The 15,324-nt window shown below is 33.6% G+C and overlaps 1 long non-coding RNA gene across 1 annotated transcript; it reads left to right on the top strand.

The window, feature by feature from the left end:
- The first annotated feature begins 5,035 nt into the window (after positions 1-5,035).
- LOC307185124 lies at positions 5,036-10,848 on the top strand. The gene is made up of 3 exons (XR_013827887.1): positions 5,036-5,167; positions 7,267-7,379; positions 10,507-10,848. It is a non-coding gene; the product is annotated as an uncharacterized lncRNA (long non-coding RNA).
- The last annotated feature ends 4,476 nt before the right edge of the window (positions 10,849-15,324 follow it).

Here is a 15,324-nt window from a genome sequence, read left to right as displayed (position 1 = left end):
TTATCTGTCTGGTACTGATGCTAGACAGACAGTATTATAAAATGTAGTTGTTGAAAAAGTTTTTGGCATCCTGATCCAGGAGCAAAGTGTCTAATCACTATCATCATAGATGTTCAAATTAGTTGTAACAGCAGCAGTGACTTACTCATCTCTACTTCAGGTATCATCATGTGCCCTTGAACTAAACAGTGCAAAATATCAAGCTGCCTTGTCTTCCTCTAGACCTTCAAACAAAGCTTTAACTACCTAATCCCTTCTGTAAATCCCTTCTTCACCTGACCCGAACTGATAGAATAATTAAATGCCTTACATTGAAGACCAGCAGTGTACTCTCAGCACTTCCAGTACACACACACACACACACACACACACACACTCAAACATATGGGCAGAGATTCTAGTCTGTTCTTTTCTGCTTCACAATTTAGTATGAATGAAAAAGCAGTGGACTCATACCATTTGATCTAAAATTTTAACTGTCATAATAGTAAGAAAAATGTTATATATAAAATTGAGTCAAGAACAAAAATATTTAGAAATATGGAGGTATATACCAGTTAAAATACCTTTGTGGTTTGAAAGTGTTTGATTGTGGAAGCAGAAGAACTAAGAGGGACACTGGAGGTTTATGTGAAATTTCAACAATATTAGAATTTTCAGATTATTTACCTGATGAAAAATTAAAAGAAAATACCAGAGCATTGTTGCAATTACAATTAGTGGAGCTGATTGCATATGTAGCTACATTAATTGGAGTAAACACTAGAAGTTCATGAAATACAGGTTTAGGACTATTAACATCTCTCCATTCTCCAAAGCATTTAGTATGCCACAGCTTGAAAATTTTTGAAGTAACAGTAAGAAAGAAAAAAAAAGTATTCTGAGTGGTTAGATGTGAAGAAGATAAAAATAATATGGGATCTGGATGCTAGTGAGAAGTCTTCCCACTGTGACTCTTGACAGAGGGTAATTGACTGAATGAGTGCAATCTGGGGACACTCAGCAGATTAAGCTCCTGGGGATGGGTGAACTCTGTAACCTTCTTCTTGGTGACTGCCTTTTGTAAAGAAAGTCTAAATATCTGAAAAATTAGTTGCAAAGGCTGCCTGGCAATAGTGTAAAAATAATAGGATTTTATGTATTGTTCTATGTTGATCAAACTCAACTCAGTTCCATTCTGTCTCTCCCATAAATACAGTACTCTTCCAAAAAATAGATTAAATAAAACATTTAAAAGTTATGTCCCTGAATTTTATACTGGTAAATAGTTTACACTAATTATTAAATATATTCATACCTTTATGTGCTTAAAATGAATAACTTCTTATTTGTAACATTGTGGTAGCAAGGTAATGATAATCTTATTAGTCTGAAAAGACTTCATCTCATTTTAAAATTATGTTATCAACCCCATCAAACATATTTTTAAATGTTGGTAGAGATTATCTGGTTATAGGGCATGAAGAGGCTGAGTGATTATTCCCACAGAAGACACTTGAAGTTTACAAAACAAAAAAATCTTGAAAACATATTTGAAGGACTTGGAAAATGAGCAAATAGAGGGTAAAACTTTAAAAGAATTTACTATGGAAAGATTGCTAGTGTATCAGGTAAGAACTGTGAGTTTATGTTTGGAGTCCTCCCAAGACTCCCCTCAGATGGAAAAACATAGTTTTATAAGCTCAAGGGACAGATAATAGAGTTTAGAGCAGCTGGGCCACTGGAAATTTAAAGGGAACGTTTTGGAACTGAGAAAGCCACAGTTTGAAATCCAAAATCTGAGTATAAACTCTATTCTTATCCCTGGCTAATTGTTAGATTTTGCATGCTGTGGAAGTCCCCAGAGAGCCTGGTGAAAAAGTAGACAGAAACCGATACACACCTCAGCAAGTGGAAGCCTTCCTGGATTATGTCATATAGCTATTCTTGGTTCTTGATATATATAGGGAAGAAATATAGGCAGGACCCAGCAACAAAAGAACTGCAGAGACCCTGAGTCCAGCTGTCTTGAAGTCTGTCCAAATCGTTAATTTACTGGCAGTCTGTGAAGTTGCAGGAGAAATCCCCACAAAGAGAAGCCTAAAAAAGAGGTCAGATTACCTAAGGGAGACATCCATAGGAAAAAAATCACATTGTCATTGACATGTTACATATTTACAATGTCCAGTTTTCAACCAAAAAATACTAGACGTGAAAAGACACAGAAAATTATCACTTATCATCAGGGGAAAAAGTAGTCAATAGACAGTGACTCCATGTGCCCCTAGATATTGAATTTCACAGATAAATATTTATGAAATGTTCAAAGAATTTCAGAGAAAGATAATATAATGAGAGAAGAGTCAAGCACGTTTGTATTAGTTTCCTATTACTGCTGTAACAAATTATTCCAAATTCAGTGACTTAAAACAATACAAATTTATTATTTTTTAGTTTAGGGATTAGAAGTCTGAAATCAGTTTACTGGGATAAATCAAATTGCCAGGAGAGCTGGTTCCTCTGCATGCAACAGAGAAAATCCTTGTTTTGCTGCTTTCACTTCTAGAGGCTGTCAGGATCCCTTGGCTCTTGGCCACATCACTCAGATCTCTGCTTCTGAGGCCACATCACCTCCTCCACTATGTCAAATCTCCATTTACCTTCCTCCTGTAGGGACACTGGTGGTTATATTTAGGGCCTATACAGATAATCCAGGAAACTCTCCATCTCAACTGAATCACATATGCAAATTACCTTTAGCCACGATATACAGTGTTCTCAGATTTGGCAGATTAGGACATAGATATCTTGGAGGGACGCTTATCACAAAGCTGAAAAGAAAATATAAATAGTTACCAAGTGAAAATTCTAGAGCTGAAAATTAGGTGTGCTTTTATAATGGTGTTATACCAACTTCCATCATCATTCTTTGTGACACAGAGATCTATATGAGTAATAAGGTGCATATTCTTCCATTGAATTTCTCTTAGTAGACTTTAGTCTTTAGAGCAGTTTTAAGGTCACAGCAAAATTGAGCAGGAAGTACAGAGATTTCCCATATGAACTGTGCCCTCATAAAAGCACAGCCTCCCCCATTATTATCATCCCACACCAGAGTGGTACAGTTGTTACAATTGATGAAGCTATTTTGATGAATCATTATCACCTAAAGCCCATAGTTTACATTATGGTTAACTCCTGTAAATTTTACAGATTTTGACAAATGTGTAATAATATATATCCACCATTATAATGTAATGCTGAATAGTTTTCCTGCCCTAAATATCCTCTGTGCTCTGCCAATTCATCCCTTCCTTCCCCTTCTGCTTCCCCCTCTATATTCTATATTATTGGACTTCATATCTTTGTTGTCTCAACTCAAGTAGCATGAAAATATTATACAATGATCTCCTTTAAAATAACAAGTAAATAAAGAAATGTACAAGATAAATACCAAAAAAGGAAGGAAAACAACCCCTAACTCTCCAGCTACCACCCTATTTCAAATGCAAATCATTACCTTTTATCACTTAACAGTTTTCTCAACTCTCAGGAGTATTCAACATTACTGTCCACCTCATTCCACATGAACTATGCTGCTCACTGGGCTCCTCTGGGCTCCTCCTCTGTTCTCCTGGCTCTAATTATGTATTTCTGGATGTTTCTTCTCAGTCACTTTTTCTTGTTCCTTTATCACTTGACCGCTAATTACTGTTTTCCCGGGCCTCAAACATGGGCCACAACTTTTATCTCGCTCTACTTTTTTTTAGTTGATATTATCATTTCCATGTTTTCCATATTATCTACATGTTGATGGCTTCCAATTAATAGATATTTCCAAGCCCAACCTTTTGGCCCTTTTTACACCAAATCACTTACTTCTTATCTTGATCGGTTGTTACATGAGAACAGTAAATTTAACATCCAGAATTGGGCCTTTTGTTTTTAATAACTAATTCTGTCCCGTATCCCATTTTCCCTATTTCAACAAATGCCACTACCATTCACACAGTTGTTCAAGTAGAAATATTTTGCTTACTAACCATGTGCCAGGTATTTTGTATGTCTCACTATTCTTTACAACATGCACCTTTTCAAGTTAAATATCATCATTCTCATTTTACAAACTAGGAGCTTATTGTTCAAAAGGCTTTAGAAAACTTTCCAAAGGTCACATAGCTTTTACCCCAAAACACTTAGCTCCTCCAATTCTATTTTCCACTAATAATTATATAAAAATTCAATGTAACTGATTTTAAAAGAAACATAGTATGACATGATTTCAAATTCATTTTTCCCTTCAAGCGAGGCATCTGGATTTCTGGTCATTCATTCTAGTAATTATTCCATTGCTCAAAATATTTTAAGCTCCTTATTGCATATGACTGTACTTAGCATTGTTTTTTAAAGGATCAAAATGCTAGAAAATATATGTTTCTAAGAATCATTCTGCTGTGGGAAAGATCTAGAAACATTCAGATACTAATACAGAGTTTTAATTTAAAATAATGCAAAAATAAAAATTAAAGATGCAGTTTAAAGCATTGAAATATTTGGGTATGTTCATGTATGTTTGTATTCAAATATGTGTTTTTTTTCCCCAATGTAATCATTGTAAGAGGTATGTGTGTATTCCAGTGATGATCCTTTGCTTAAGTGTTTTTGCTAATTGTCTTTTGGAATTGTCTAATCTGATAGTTTATTAGCTATAAAAATTATTGATATATTTGTATTCACATCTCATATTTGATTATAAAGTCATCTATTCTAAATTACAAAAAAAAGGACTTCTCTAATTAGGCATTTTTATCTACCTATTTATGTCCTAAATTGTACAGAGCAAAATGCAATACAGTTGGGTATGACAAACTAATTGGTTTTAATTACTAATTTAGAGCCAGTAAGGTACTAGTTATGTTTTCTCCTGTGTACTATTAAGAAAATGAGTTCCTACTTGGCTGATTTTTTTTTTTTTTTTTAAGGACGAATGGTTGCTTACAGGCATCGTATAGTGCTTGTGCAACTTTTCCTGCTGAGATGCTATCAATAGACTTAGAGCTTGAAGGAGAGGAAACCTCACATGTTCTCAGGAACCTCTTCTTCCTGCTTTTTAAAAAGCTGCCTGATCTATTCCAGAAAGGAAGAAGGAAAATAAAGCTTTGTCTTAATATTCTATACCTTTGAAGAGGTGAGGGCTAATTAAGATAATATTAATAACAATTTTACCTTTTTTCAAGGGTTTGTTGTGTTCTAGCCATTCTGTGCATTTTAGAAATTTTCCCTAATCCTTTCCTTTCTGTACAACATTCTTCTGTGATTCCTTTTGTCCTATTTTAATGATATTCAAAGTGAGACTTAAGTTAAGCAAATTGCCGGAGTTTAATTAACTAATAAGTGAGTAGCCAATAATCAGACCTAGGTCTGTCTATTTCCAAATCCAAGGAAAAAGGCTTAATTTGGTTTAATCTATCATTTCCCAAATTACTTAACTAAAGAAAACTTTGTTTTCTCCATCCTAATAATCAATCAATACCTGTAGAGGTAGTGTTTATGACATGTCCTTGGGAAAATGAAAATTGCTTTTAACTTACTCATTTTGAAGTTAAACTTAAACAAGGCTATGTTAGGTTGTTCGTCCAAGGACATAAAGTTAGAACCAAAAAAGCATAGCACCATGCCTAGAACATAGTAGGCATTCAGAATATTTGTTTTTATCTCTCTTTTTGAAAAATTTTTGTGATTTTCAATGTAATACCTTTCCACTATAACACAACTTTCTTAAATGAAGTACTAGTAATAAAGGACTAGAAATGAGTTATCTCCATAAAAAGGAAAAAGGGAACTTAACTATCATTTGGGATCCTCTTATTTCCTGGATTCCTTGTCTACATCCCTTTATAGGTATTGATTCATTTAGTTTTTTTAAAAGATTCTGTGGAATAGATATTTTATCTCCTCTTTTCACAGATAAAAAGACTGAATGGTGTTATTTTTCAAAAGAAATAATTTATAAATGAAATGTTTCCTCACTTGAACCCAAATTTGACTGGGTTCATACTCAGTAATCAAAGAAAGAGAGAAGAAGACAGTGAGTTTGAGAGTAAGAAGAAAAGTGAGAGGAGAGAGGAACAGTAGGGTTTTCTCTCTAAGTAGGTAATTTCCTATCTTTTAAATAAAGCACCAGAGTAAATTAAGAGCAATTAACCTCTCAGACCAATCTCTGTCTCTCAAATTGCTGCAGTCTCAACACCTATTGCAATAGTTATGAATAAAGTCTCCCTTACAAGCTTTCACAATTGTCAAAATATTTTTTCATAGGTATTAAGGTTATTTGGCAACTGCAAACATGGAGGCTGACTGTTTATGAAAAAGTACTAGGCAAATTTTTATAATGATAATACAGATCATATGGTAGTAAAAATATTAAAATGACAATTAAATTTGGCAAGGATTCAAAATTAATAAAACTGATCTGTGTGAACCAGGGCAAATGTGACCAGAGCTCATTTGCAGAGGAGGGCAGTAAATGATAGGAAATATGTGACTGTACATGATATTCAGTAAATACATGATTAAAGGAAGAGGAGCATGGAGAATTACCTAGGTGGTTTGGTTGACTTAGAGTAATCAAATTTTAAAAGGAATAGAGCCTTTTGTTCTTTTTGTTCTAAGAAGAAAATTAGGAAGACAATTGTTTTATGCTACTAATGTTTTTGCTTCTCCAATTCATTTATTTTTGAAAGATCACATACTTATTTTAGAAGACTTATTTCAGTCCTAGATAAATGGAGTGTCTGGCCACCCATGACAGTCCCCGTCTTTCTCAACTTACATGCATAATTGGAAAGCAGCTGTACTCTTTAGATCTTAAAATGATTAATAATTTGCATGGATATGTAGAATTTGATGGGTAGAACCATTTAAAAATTTTTATCACTTTCTGTTGGTTCATATTTCAAAATTTTCACTCTCCATACTTTTATAGCTAGTTTTCTGGCACCTACAATTATGCTCTTTTGTCCCCACAGAATTAAAAAATATAATACAACAACTTGAAATTATGAACACACTCATTAATACATTTCTTTGTATCAAAAAATATAATGTAATCCATAATAATCAGATCAGTTTGGAAAATTCTTAAGGGTATGCCTAGATATACGTTACCTGAAAAAAAGTGCTTTTCACATATTCTAAAGGGTATGGATTTTGTAAAATCAGGCGATATATTTCATTTTCAAAAAGTTCTATTCCCCAAATCAGTGGATTTTAAATATTTCCTTTCAGTTTTAAGTGATTGAACAAGGTGAAAATAGTGTTTCGTGCTCCATTTTGGGGTCTTAACTGGAATTTTTAATTACAATTTGGGAGACTGCACCACTTCTACAAAAGAAGAATGGGTAAGTCATGCAAATGTTTATCAACAAAAAGAACATGATTCCTATACATGTTTTATTTCCAATGATAAAGTGTCAGGTTTCTAAAATTAAATTGTATGTATATACTAAAAGATACATGGGATGAATGATATCTTTCCTGAGATTTGCTTCACATTTTTCCCTTTGTGGGATCGGTGGTGTCAGAGTAGGTATAAATGAAACAAGATTAACCATGAGCTAATAATTGTTGAAAGTAAGTGGTGGAGTACATGATGTTTTTAAAATATATTATTCCCTTCATTTTTGCATTTTTTGAAAAAGTTAAAAAACATCTAAGTGGCATTTGATATTTCTATGTAATGGTTTCTTCCTCTTTGATAAATCAGATTTTTAAATTGTTCTTACAAAATTAGATTTTTTTCTATAAACTATGTTTCTAATATTATCACTTACATCAAACTCCACCAACCCCAGCATAATATAACATTCAACAGTCCCTGCTTTTCTATCCTGAGTACAGCTTCCACAGCTGCACACAGACATCCTGTGTGCAAATCAAATTTGGTCAATTCAGTGGCACTTGGGAAAAGAGACTGTTTCTGTTTTGGTACACAAGGCTCTGTACTTCCTATCTCCTCATGATGCTGCACATTCCCTCACTCAACAGACCCCAGCCCACCAGCCTTGATTAATTCCCCACCCCCTGCATGACACTCACTGCAATGCTTTTAGTCTACCCTCTTCCTGACTTACTCTATTATTTTTTCCTAATACAACATAAAATTGTTATTCTGTTTCTCCTTAGGGTAATAAGTAAAGTCACATCTTCTTCATCTCTCCTTCATAACAATTTAAACATTTCCTTTCTTAGCAATTTTCAAAATTTATTATAATTTTCTGTGTAATTGTTTGTCTGGCTAAACTGTGGTTATATCATTCAAAACTGTGTTTTGTTGGAACTACCAGTACCCTGCAGATGGTATGGACACATATCTTTAATTAAAACATTAATGAAAGTCCTTCATTCAGTAGCTGCCTTGGGCAAAGAGGATGTTATATCAGAAAATGCAATTACATTTTAACTATAGAGTAGCCTTAATTTTTTGTGTAAATTTATTTTGTATGTGGCTAGGAATTATGTATATCAAATTACATTTTTATTTATTTATTTATCTTTTAATTCAAAAAATGGTCTTCTGGAGAATAAATGACAAGGCAGGGTTTAACTCATGACCTTGCATTGTAGTTCATTGCATTGCAAGTTCATGAACTTGCAAACTCATAAATTTTCAAGGATATGTGAAAGCAAGCTATATAAGACAGTTATAAACTAAACTCATGGGGTCACACTTGCTGGGGCATGAGAAGTGCTAAGAAGTAAAATATGGTGTAAACAGATGGCTGAATTTTTTAAGGAAGTTCTGCTATATCTATTGGCATAAATGGGAGACCTGTTTTCACAAGATAGCATTTGAGCAGAGCTGTGGCATTAAGTGAGAATGCAGGTCAAGTTGCTATCTGGGCAAGAAACTAGACTAAAGGGATTTCCATTACAAAGGCCCTGAGGCAGGGTTATGATTGGGAGCTGTAAGGAAAAGCCAAAGGGACAAGGTGGCTAAAGCAGTGACAGGTATTTCTCTATGAAATTTTGCCAGTTTTTATAACTTTAACTGAAAGGAAAAAAAGAAAGAAAGAAGAAAGAAAGAGTCCTAAAACTATGTAATAGAACGTTATCTCCACTCTACATCATTTCCACACACACGTTTGATTTTTTTTCTTATTATTGTAACTCATAAGAATAAGCTATAAATGTGACAGAAGCTCTTTATTCCTCAATTAGTGAGACACCATTAAAAACCCTAGTGAATTTGCCTGCTGGGATAATGTGCTACTGTGAATGCCGTTTTAGTTTCTAAAATGTTTGGTAACTGTCTATGTTGACATGGTAACATTTGTCCTATGACTAATTTTTTAATGAGTGTTGGTTTACTTTTGTGACCCTCACTTTATATGCACTTAATTGGAATTGATCTGTCAAAAATGTTTCAAGAAACCTGGAAAATACATTTTCTTTCTTATATGGGTATTGCATACATTTGAAATCAAAGACAAATGAACCCACATGTTTTAAAATAAAGTTAAATCCCAAGATCAGACAACAGAATGAAAACTAAATGATGATTTAGGGGAAAATTGTATGATTTGTATATTTAACAAAGTTGGTTTAAGAATAGCATACTTTAAATAGAAATAATATATCATAAGATATTTTACTTATTTTTTCATTAAAATAATTACCTGTAAAGACTATGAATGGTGTTGGAAAACCTTTTGGCATTTTCTTATGGAGTTAAACATGTACTTACCATATTAACCAGCAATCTTACTGGTTACCCAAGTTCATACAAAAACTATGTGTGGATGTTTAAAATACCTTGATTCATGATTGCTAGTCCCTTCAACTGGTATATGGGAAACCAGACTGTGAGTCAGGCAATTGAATACTACTCAGTCATACAAAAGAATGAGCTATTGAGACACACAATACAAGGATGACTCTCAGATGCCTTATACTAAGTAAAAGGAGACAAAGACAAAATATAATATATCACTTGATTCTATTTCTATGAATTTCTTGCAAAAGCAAAACTGTAGGGACAAAAAAATTGATCAGTTATTGATAGGAGTCAGGGATAGAAGAAAGGATTCCCTGCAGAGGATCACAAGGAAGTTTTTTGAGGTGATTCACATTATATATTGTGATTGTTTTGGTAGATATATGAATGCATATGTTTGTCAAAACTCATTATTATACACAATAAAAGTGGTGAATTTTACTGTATGTAAATTATTTTTAAATGCCCCCCCCCACCAAAAAAAAAAAAAGAGGCACAAAGAAAAGCACAACAGTCTGTTAAGGGGTAAAGTCCTCACAATAGACAGCTGAGAATCTAGTGCACATTGTGTATGCTTATTACTAACTATAATCGAGCAGGAGATAAGGTATTACGGTAAAGATTACTATTTACGTAGGTTCCCTCAAAATTCGATCTAGTCACGTGTTGTTGTACCCAATGGAGTGAGAGTTGGAGAAATGTGTGGGACTGCCTGGTTTAGCATACTTTCACGTTCATTCTCCTTCTGATAGCACAGGACGACTTTGGAAATTGTGTGTTGAAGATATCGGAGCCAAAGATGGAAGTTGTTTTGTATTTATGGAAATGAGAAAAGAAAATCCTCTGTCATAATAAGCCTTTGAAATGTTTTTGGTTTCTCATTAATGCTGCTATTATTGTCGTAACTTATACATAAACTTTGTTAAAAACTCCATTCTGACTGAATCCATTGGAAATTTTCATTCATTGATTTACAAAAGCAAATGATCAATTAATTCAGGTTCTGTAATTTAGAAGTGTGTCTCCCCTAATGTTTGGCTATTAATTCTTTATATCACTTGAAACAATGTATTGCTCCACAATCCCTTAAAAAAACATCCTGCTGTACCTGGTGGATTTTTCAATCTGGATATTCTTGTATACCTCCTATTATTCACTCATTCATCAATTTACCATTCACCAAACATTTACTGTTGCTTAATCCACAGCATATGAATTTGTCAGTATTTACTTCTATTGACCTATAAGCATGATAATTTCACATAGTCCAATCATAGTTACTTTCTATAGGTATAATTATGTAATTCATATCTTTTCAATTGTTTAGCTTTTCTATTTCAGGAACGATGAGTTAATTACACTTTTCAGGCTAAATATCTTGCAGTGTTTTCTTTTTAATAGAGAATCTTTGTTATGTAGATCCAGTCCATTTAATTCCAGTTCTGGTTTACATGAAGCCCAAATTTTTTCTGTATTTTGAAAAGACTTCTGAAAATTCCAGGTAAATGATAAAGAGCTAAATCATTTTCTACAAACACAGTCAGACCTAGTTCTTGTATTCTTATCTTTACATATTGCATTTCACTGCCTAATCCCCAGCATTCTTGTCATTTAATTATGTTACGTGCAATTTCCAAAAAAAGAAATTTGCAAGGATATGTAAAGGCAAACTATACAAATAGTGTCATTTCCAGTGAAACTTTTGTCCAACTAAATTTTTTATATTCTGGAATTGTGAATGATGAGCATTCATTTTTGAGAGGGAGAAAAAAAATCAAGAAATTTTCAAGCTCATTGTTTTTACATTGCTGTTATTATGAGGTCATTTTAGATATTTGTGATCTTTTATCTTTATTCGATAAAAGTCAGCAACTCTTCATACATATTAAATTTGTGAATAAATTGGCAGACAGAAACAAAAGAAATTCTAGTGATTATATTATTTTTAGCCTATTAATCAGTCATAAAGAAAAGATCAGATAGTTCAAGTCATATTCAAAATGTTTAATTTTTGCTTTTTATTACTTATAATATCTCTCTGTCTCTCTCTATATATGGCACCATAGACAACTTATAGAAAATATAAGACTATGTTTTGAATCTCAGAGTTTATTTATAGCAAGAATCAAGCTCAAAATAATGTGACGTCAACAAAGAAGCCATGAAAAATGGAATTAGTTATAATTTAAGTTGCAAATAATATAGAGAAGCAACCATTAGATTATCCAGAAGTTGGCTCCTTGTATTGATTATTTTTTCCCGTCAAGACTTAGCATACTCTTTCAGGTGTTGTAGAAGCTTAATAAGCATTTGCTAAATTAGGTGATTTTCTAAAGGTCAAGGTAAAAATAGACAGGACACTGACAATGAAATTAGAAAGGGTAAGCCATAAGTAATAATTCCAGAAACAGAGAGAAGCCACATCTAGACATGTGCATGGAGAGATCTTCCTGTTCTGGTTTCCAGACTTTTCTTGGACTCTTCTGAATGTGGTGCTTTCCTTGATGCACCTGGTATCCTGTAGATGTTATTCAGCATTTGGTAACATATGACTAAAATGAGTAAGGCAAAGAGAGAGAAGCAGCAACAGGTGCTGGAAAGAAAATGCAGTTTTAATGTACAAATATGAAAGATATTCTCATCTTTCTATTTATCATACTGTCACTTGTTTTTGAACTTAGATTTCTTCCCATTTTGTAATAATTTTATGAAATATCCAATAGAGATTTATATGACTTTTCTTAGTTTTTATTCAGTTATTTTTCTTCTAAAGATTTAAACCACTGAAGTTTTAAACATTAGTAAGCTTTGATTTACAGATTAGGTAACAACTCAGTGAAATTAGATGATTTGCCTAAAGTCATAGAATTAATAATAGTAAAGTCTGTATTTAAACAGGATGTCTGTGTTGGGTAGAGGGGAGATGGTGAATTGTTGCAAGAGCCTTTTGTGCTGAGTTATTTCTGTAGCTTTATCTGGGATCTTCTGCATAGAAGCAAAAGAGAAGCTAAGACATAGTTTATTTGGAAGGGTCAATATTCAATGGCAGGTGAGAGGGAAGGTGGTACAGGGAAGGGAATGCAGCCAAGAGAAATACATTATGTAGCCGGTTACATGGAGTAATCCTGCAGGACCATTCTGCGTAATGATGCAGAATACACGCCTTAGATGTATTGTGGCCAAGAAAAAAATGGGAATAGGAATATTAGTATCTACCCATCTATCAGACATTGCTAAAGGTCTGTCCTCTTCAGGGACATTGTTTCCCAGTCACTTCTGTCCCATCTGTAGATTCACAGTGTGGATATTAACAAGCCAGGATATCCTTCATACAGTGATGTTGTACTGACTACTAGATGTGTGATCAGAAATTCTAAGGGGATCCAAGCAGTAATTCTGACAGGTCTGGCCCCCCAAATGCATGACTTGTATAATGCTCATAGATACTTTATGGCATTGGTACTATTATTATTCACACTACACATGTGAAAATCAAAAGATCTGGAAACGTTTCATAATTTTGTCAAGGTCACACAGTCTGGAAGTGGAATAGACCCAGGACTTCTGCTTAAGTCTCTGAGTCTCAAGTCTATGGTCTTAATCACTTTTTTAACAAGTCTTCAAAGATGTTAATTCATTATTCAGACAGCCTCAGAATACTCCATGGAAAATCATTACACCCATACAATATGCTCGGATGTTATATTAGCTCATATACAATGAATACAGAAGATAGGAGTAGAGTTGGATTGTAAATAGAAGAATATATTAGCCTTAGGAACAATTCTAGAGAGGTTGGCCAATGTAGAGGAATCATGGCTATACAGAAAACATTTTTTTGAAAATTAAAAAATGTATTGCAGTTTCGACAGGCAATACATTTTCGAAAAAATGTATTGCAATTACAAGGTGTATATTCTTGTACAAATATTACTGTTTGGCCTTGTTTTTATCCCACTTTGAAAACGCCATTATTATGCTCTGCCTTACAGTTACAGAGATGACAAGTTTTCTGCCCCATGAAGTATAAAGGAGACAGGCAATTAACAAATAAATAAACAAATACAGGTGAAAATAAAAACATGTTATGCTATAGGGAAGGATGAAAAAAAAATCCTTTATGTTGGGAGTTCAAGGAAGGAATCTCCAAGAAAGTGAGATTTAAGATAAATGAGAGAATAAGCCAGCCACGAGAGCACATCAAACAGCAAAAGTAGTTAGTGCCAAGATCCATGGCAGAGGTGAGTTCCCTGTGCTTAAGGAACAAGGAGAGACAGGTACCTCCCCTACCCTTTGAATCACTTTAAACAGAGGGTAGGGGAAGTAGATGGGGTGTAAAGTTAAGCAGGATTCTCATCTTGTATTGTGTAGAGCTAGATAATTTACAATAAAAGGTTTGATTTCATTCTGAACAAAATAAAAAGCTAATAAAGATTTTGAAAAAGGGTAATAAACAATATAGTATCTATTTCTCTATCTATATAATTCAGGATTTAATTTTGTCTAGAAGGGGAACAGTGGACATGAATATATGTAGGTAAATTTGGGAAATGATTTTGAGATAGAATAAATAGGAATTAATTGTATTTTGTTAACATTTTTAAGAAAGATGAAACACACTAGGTAGGAAGAGGAAGAAAGAATGAAAGAGGAAGGAAAGAAAGAAAAGAAAGAGAAAGACAACACTTATCAGTGAGGCAAGGTGTATTGGTCTATACTTTGTTTTGTACAAGTTACAAAAGCTTGATTTGAGTAAATTTAATTTTTTCTGGACAGTGTACAGAATCAAAGACATAATAACAAGAAATAGAAGAATTAGGGAAGTGAAGACTGTTTTTCCTCTCTATCTTTCAGTTTCTTGACTGATTTTTTTTTTTTTTCTGTCTTCCTGTGAAGGTCTTCAAGAGGCCTGACTTGGGTCAGATACCTGTTCTGGATTAATCAATGAATCAGTGTGTTCAGGGAAAGGAAACTATAGTTTGATCAGTGTAGTCATATGTTCATTTCTGTGTGTAGGTAGAAACTTTCCATATTCAAAAGACCACTTCACTGTCACTGTCACTTCACTTCACACACACTTACTATAGCATAGGGAATAATCAGTTCTGCATGGAAAACTCAGGGAAGTCTTGTCTAAGAAGTGACATCTGAGCTGGATTTTGAAGGAGCAAATAACTCAGTTCAACTCAATATGTACTGAAGGCTTATTAAATTCAGGGTATTCTGCTAAGGTGCAGTGAAGCATACAGAAGTGAATAAAGTACAGTTTCTTCAATACAGGGACTTAACAGTCTAATGAAGGAAACTGACATATACACATAAGCTGCTGTGGAAGTTCTCTTGACATCATTAATTTTAATCCTGAAACATACTGGGATGTCAGGCATTCTTAAAAGGCTTAGCTATTATAACATATGCAGCAATGACTTGGGACAAGTCCCCTGGATAAAAATTAGCCCATGGAGGATGGGCTTAGCTATAAATTGGCAATATATCCATTCAATAAACAGTTACTGACTACCTTTGTGCCCAGAAAAAGACAAGGACCAGTGAATATGGATATAAACATT

The sequence above is a fragment of the Stenella coeruleoalba genome (assembly GCF_951394435.1).
Source record: "Stenella coeruleoalba genome assembly, chromosome: 3".
NCBI lineage: Eukaryota > Metazoa > Chordata > Mammalia > Artiodactyla > Delphinidae > Stenella > Stenella coeruleoalba.
This window is presented reverse-complemented; position numbering and strand designations above follow the sequence as displayed.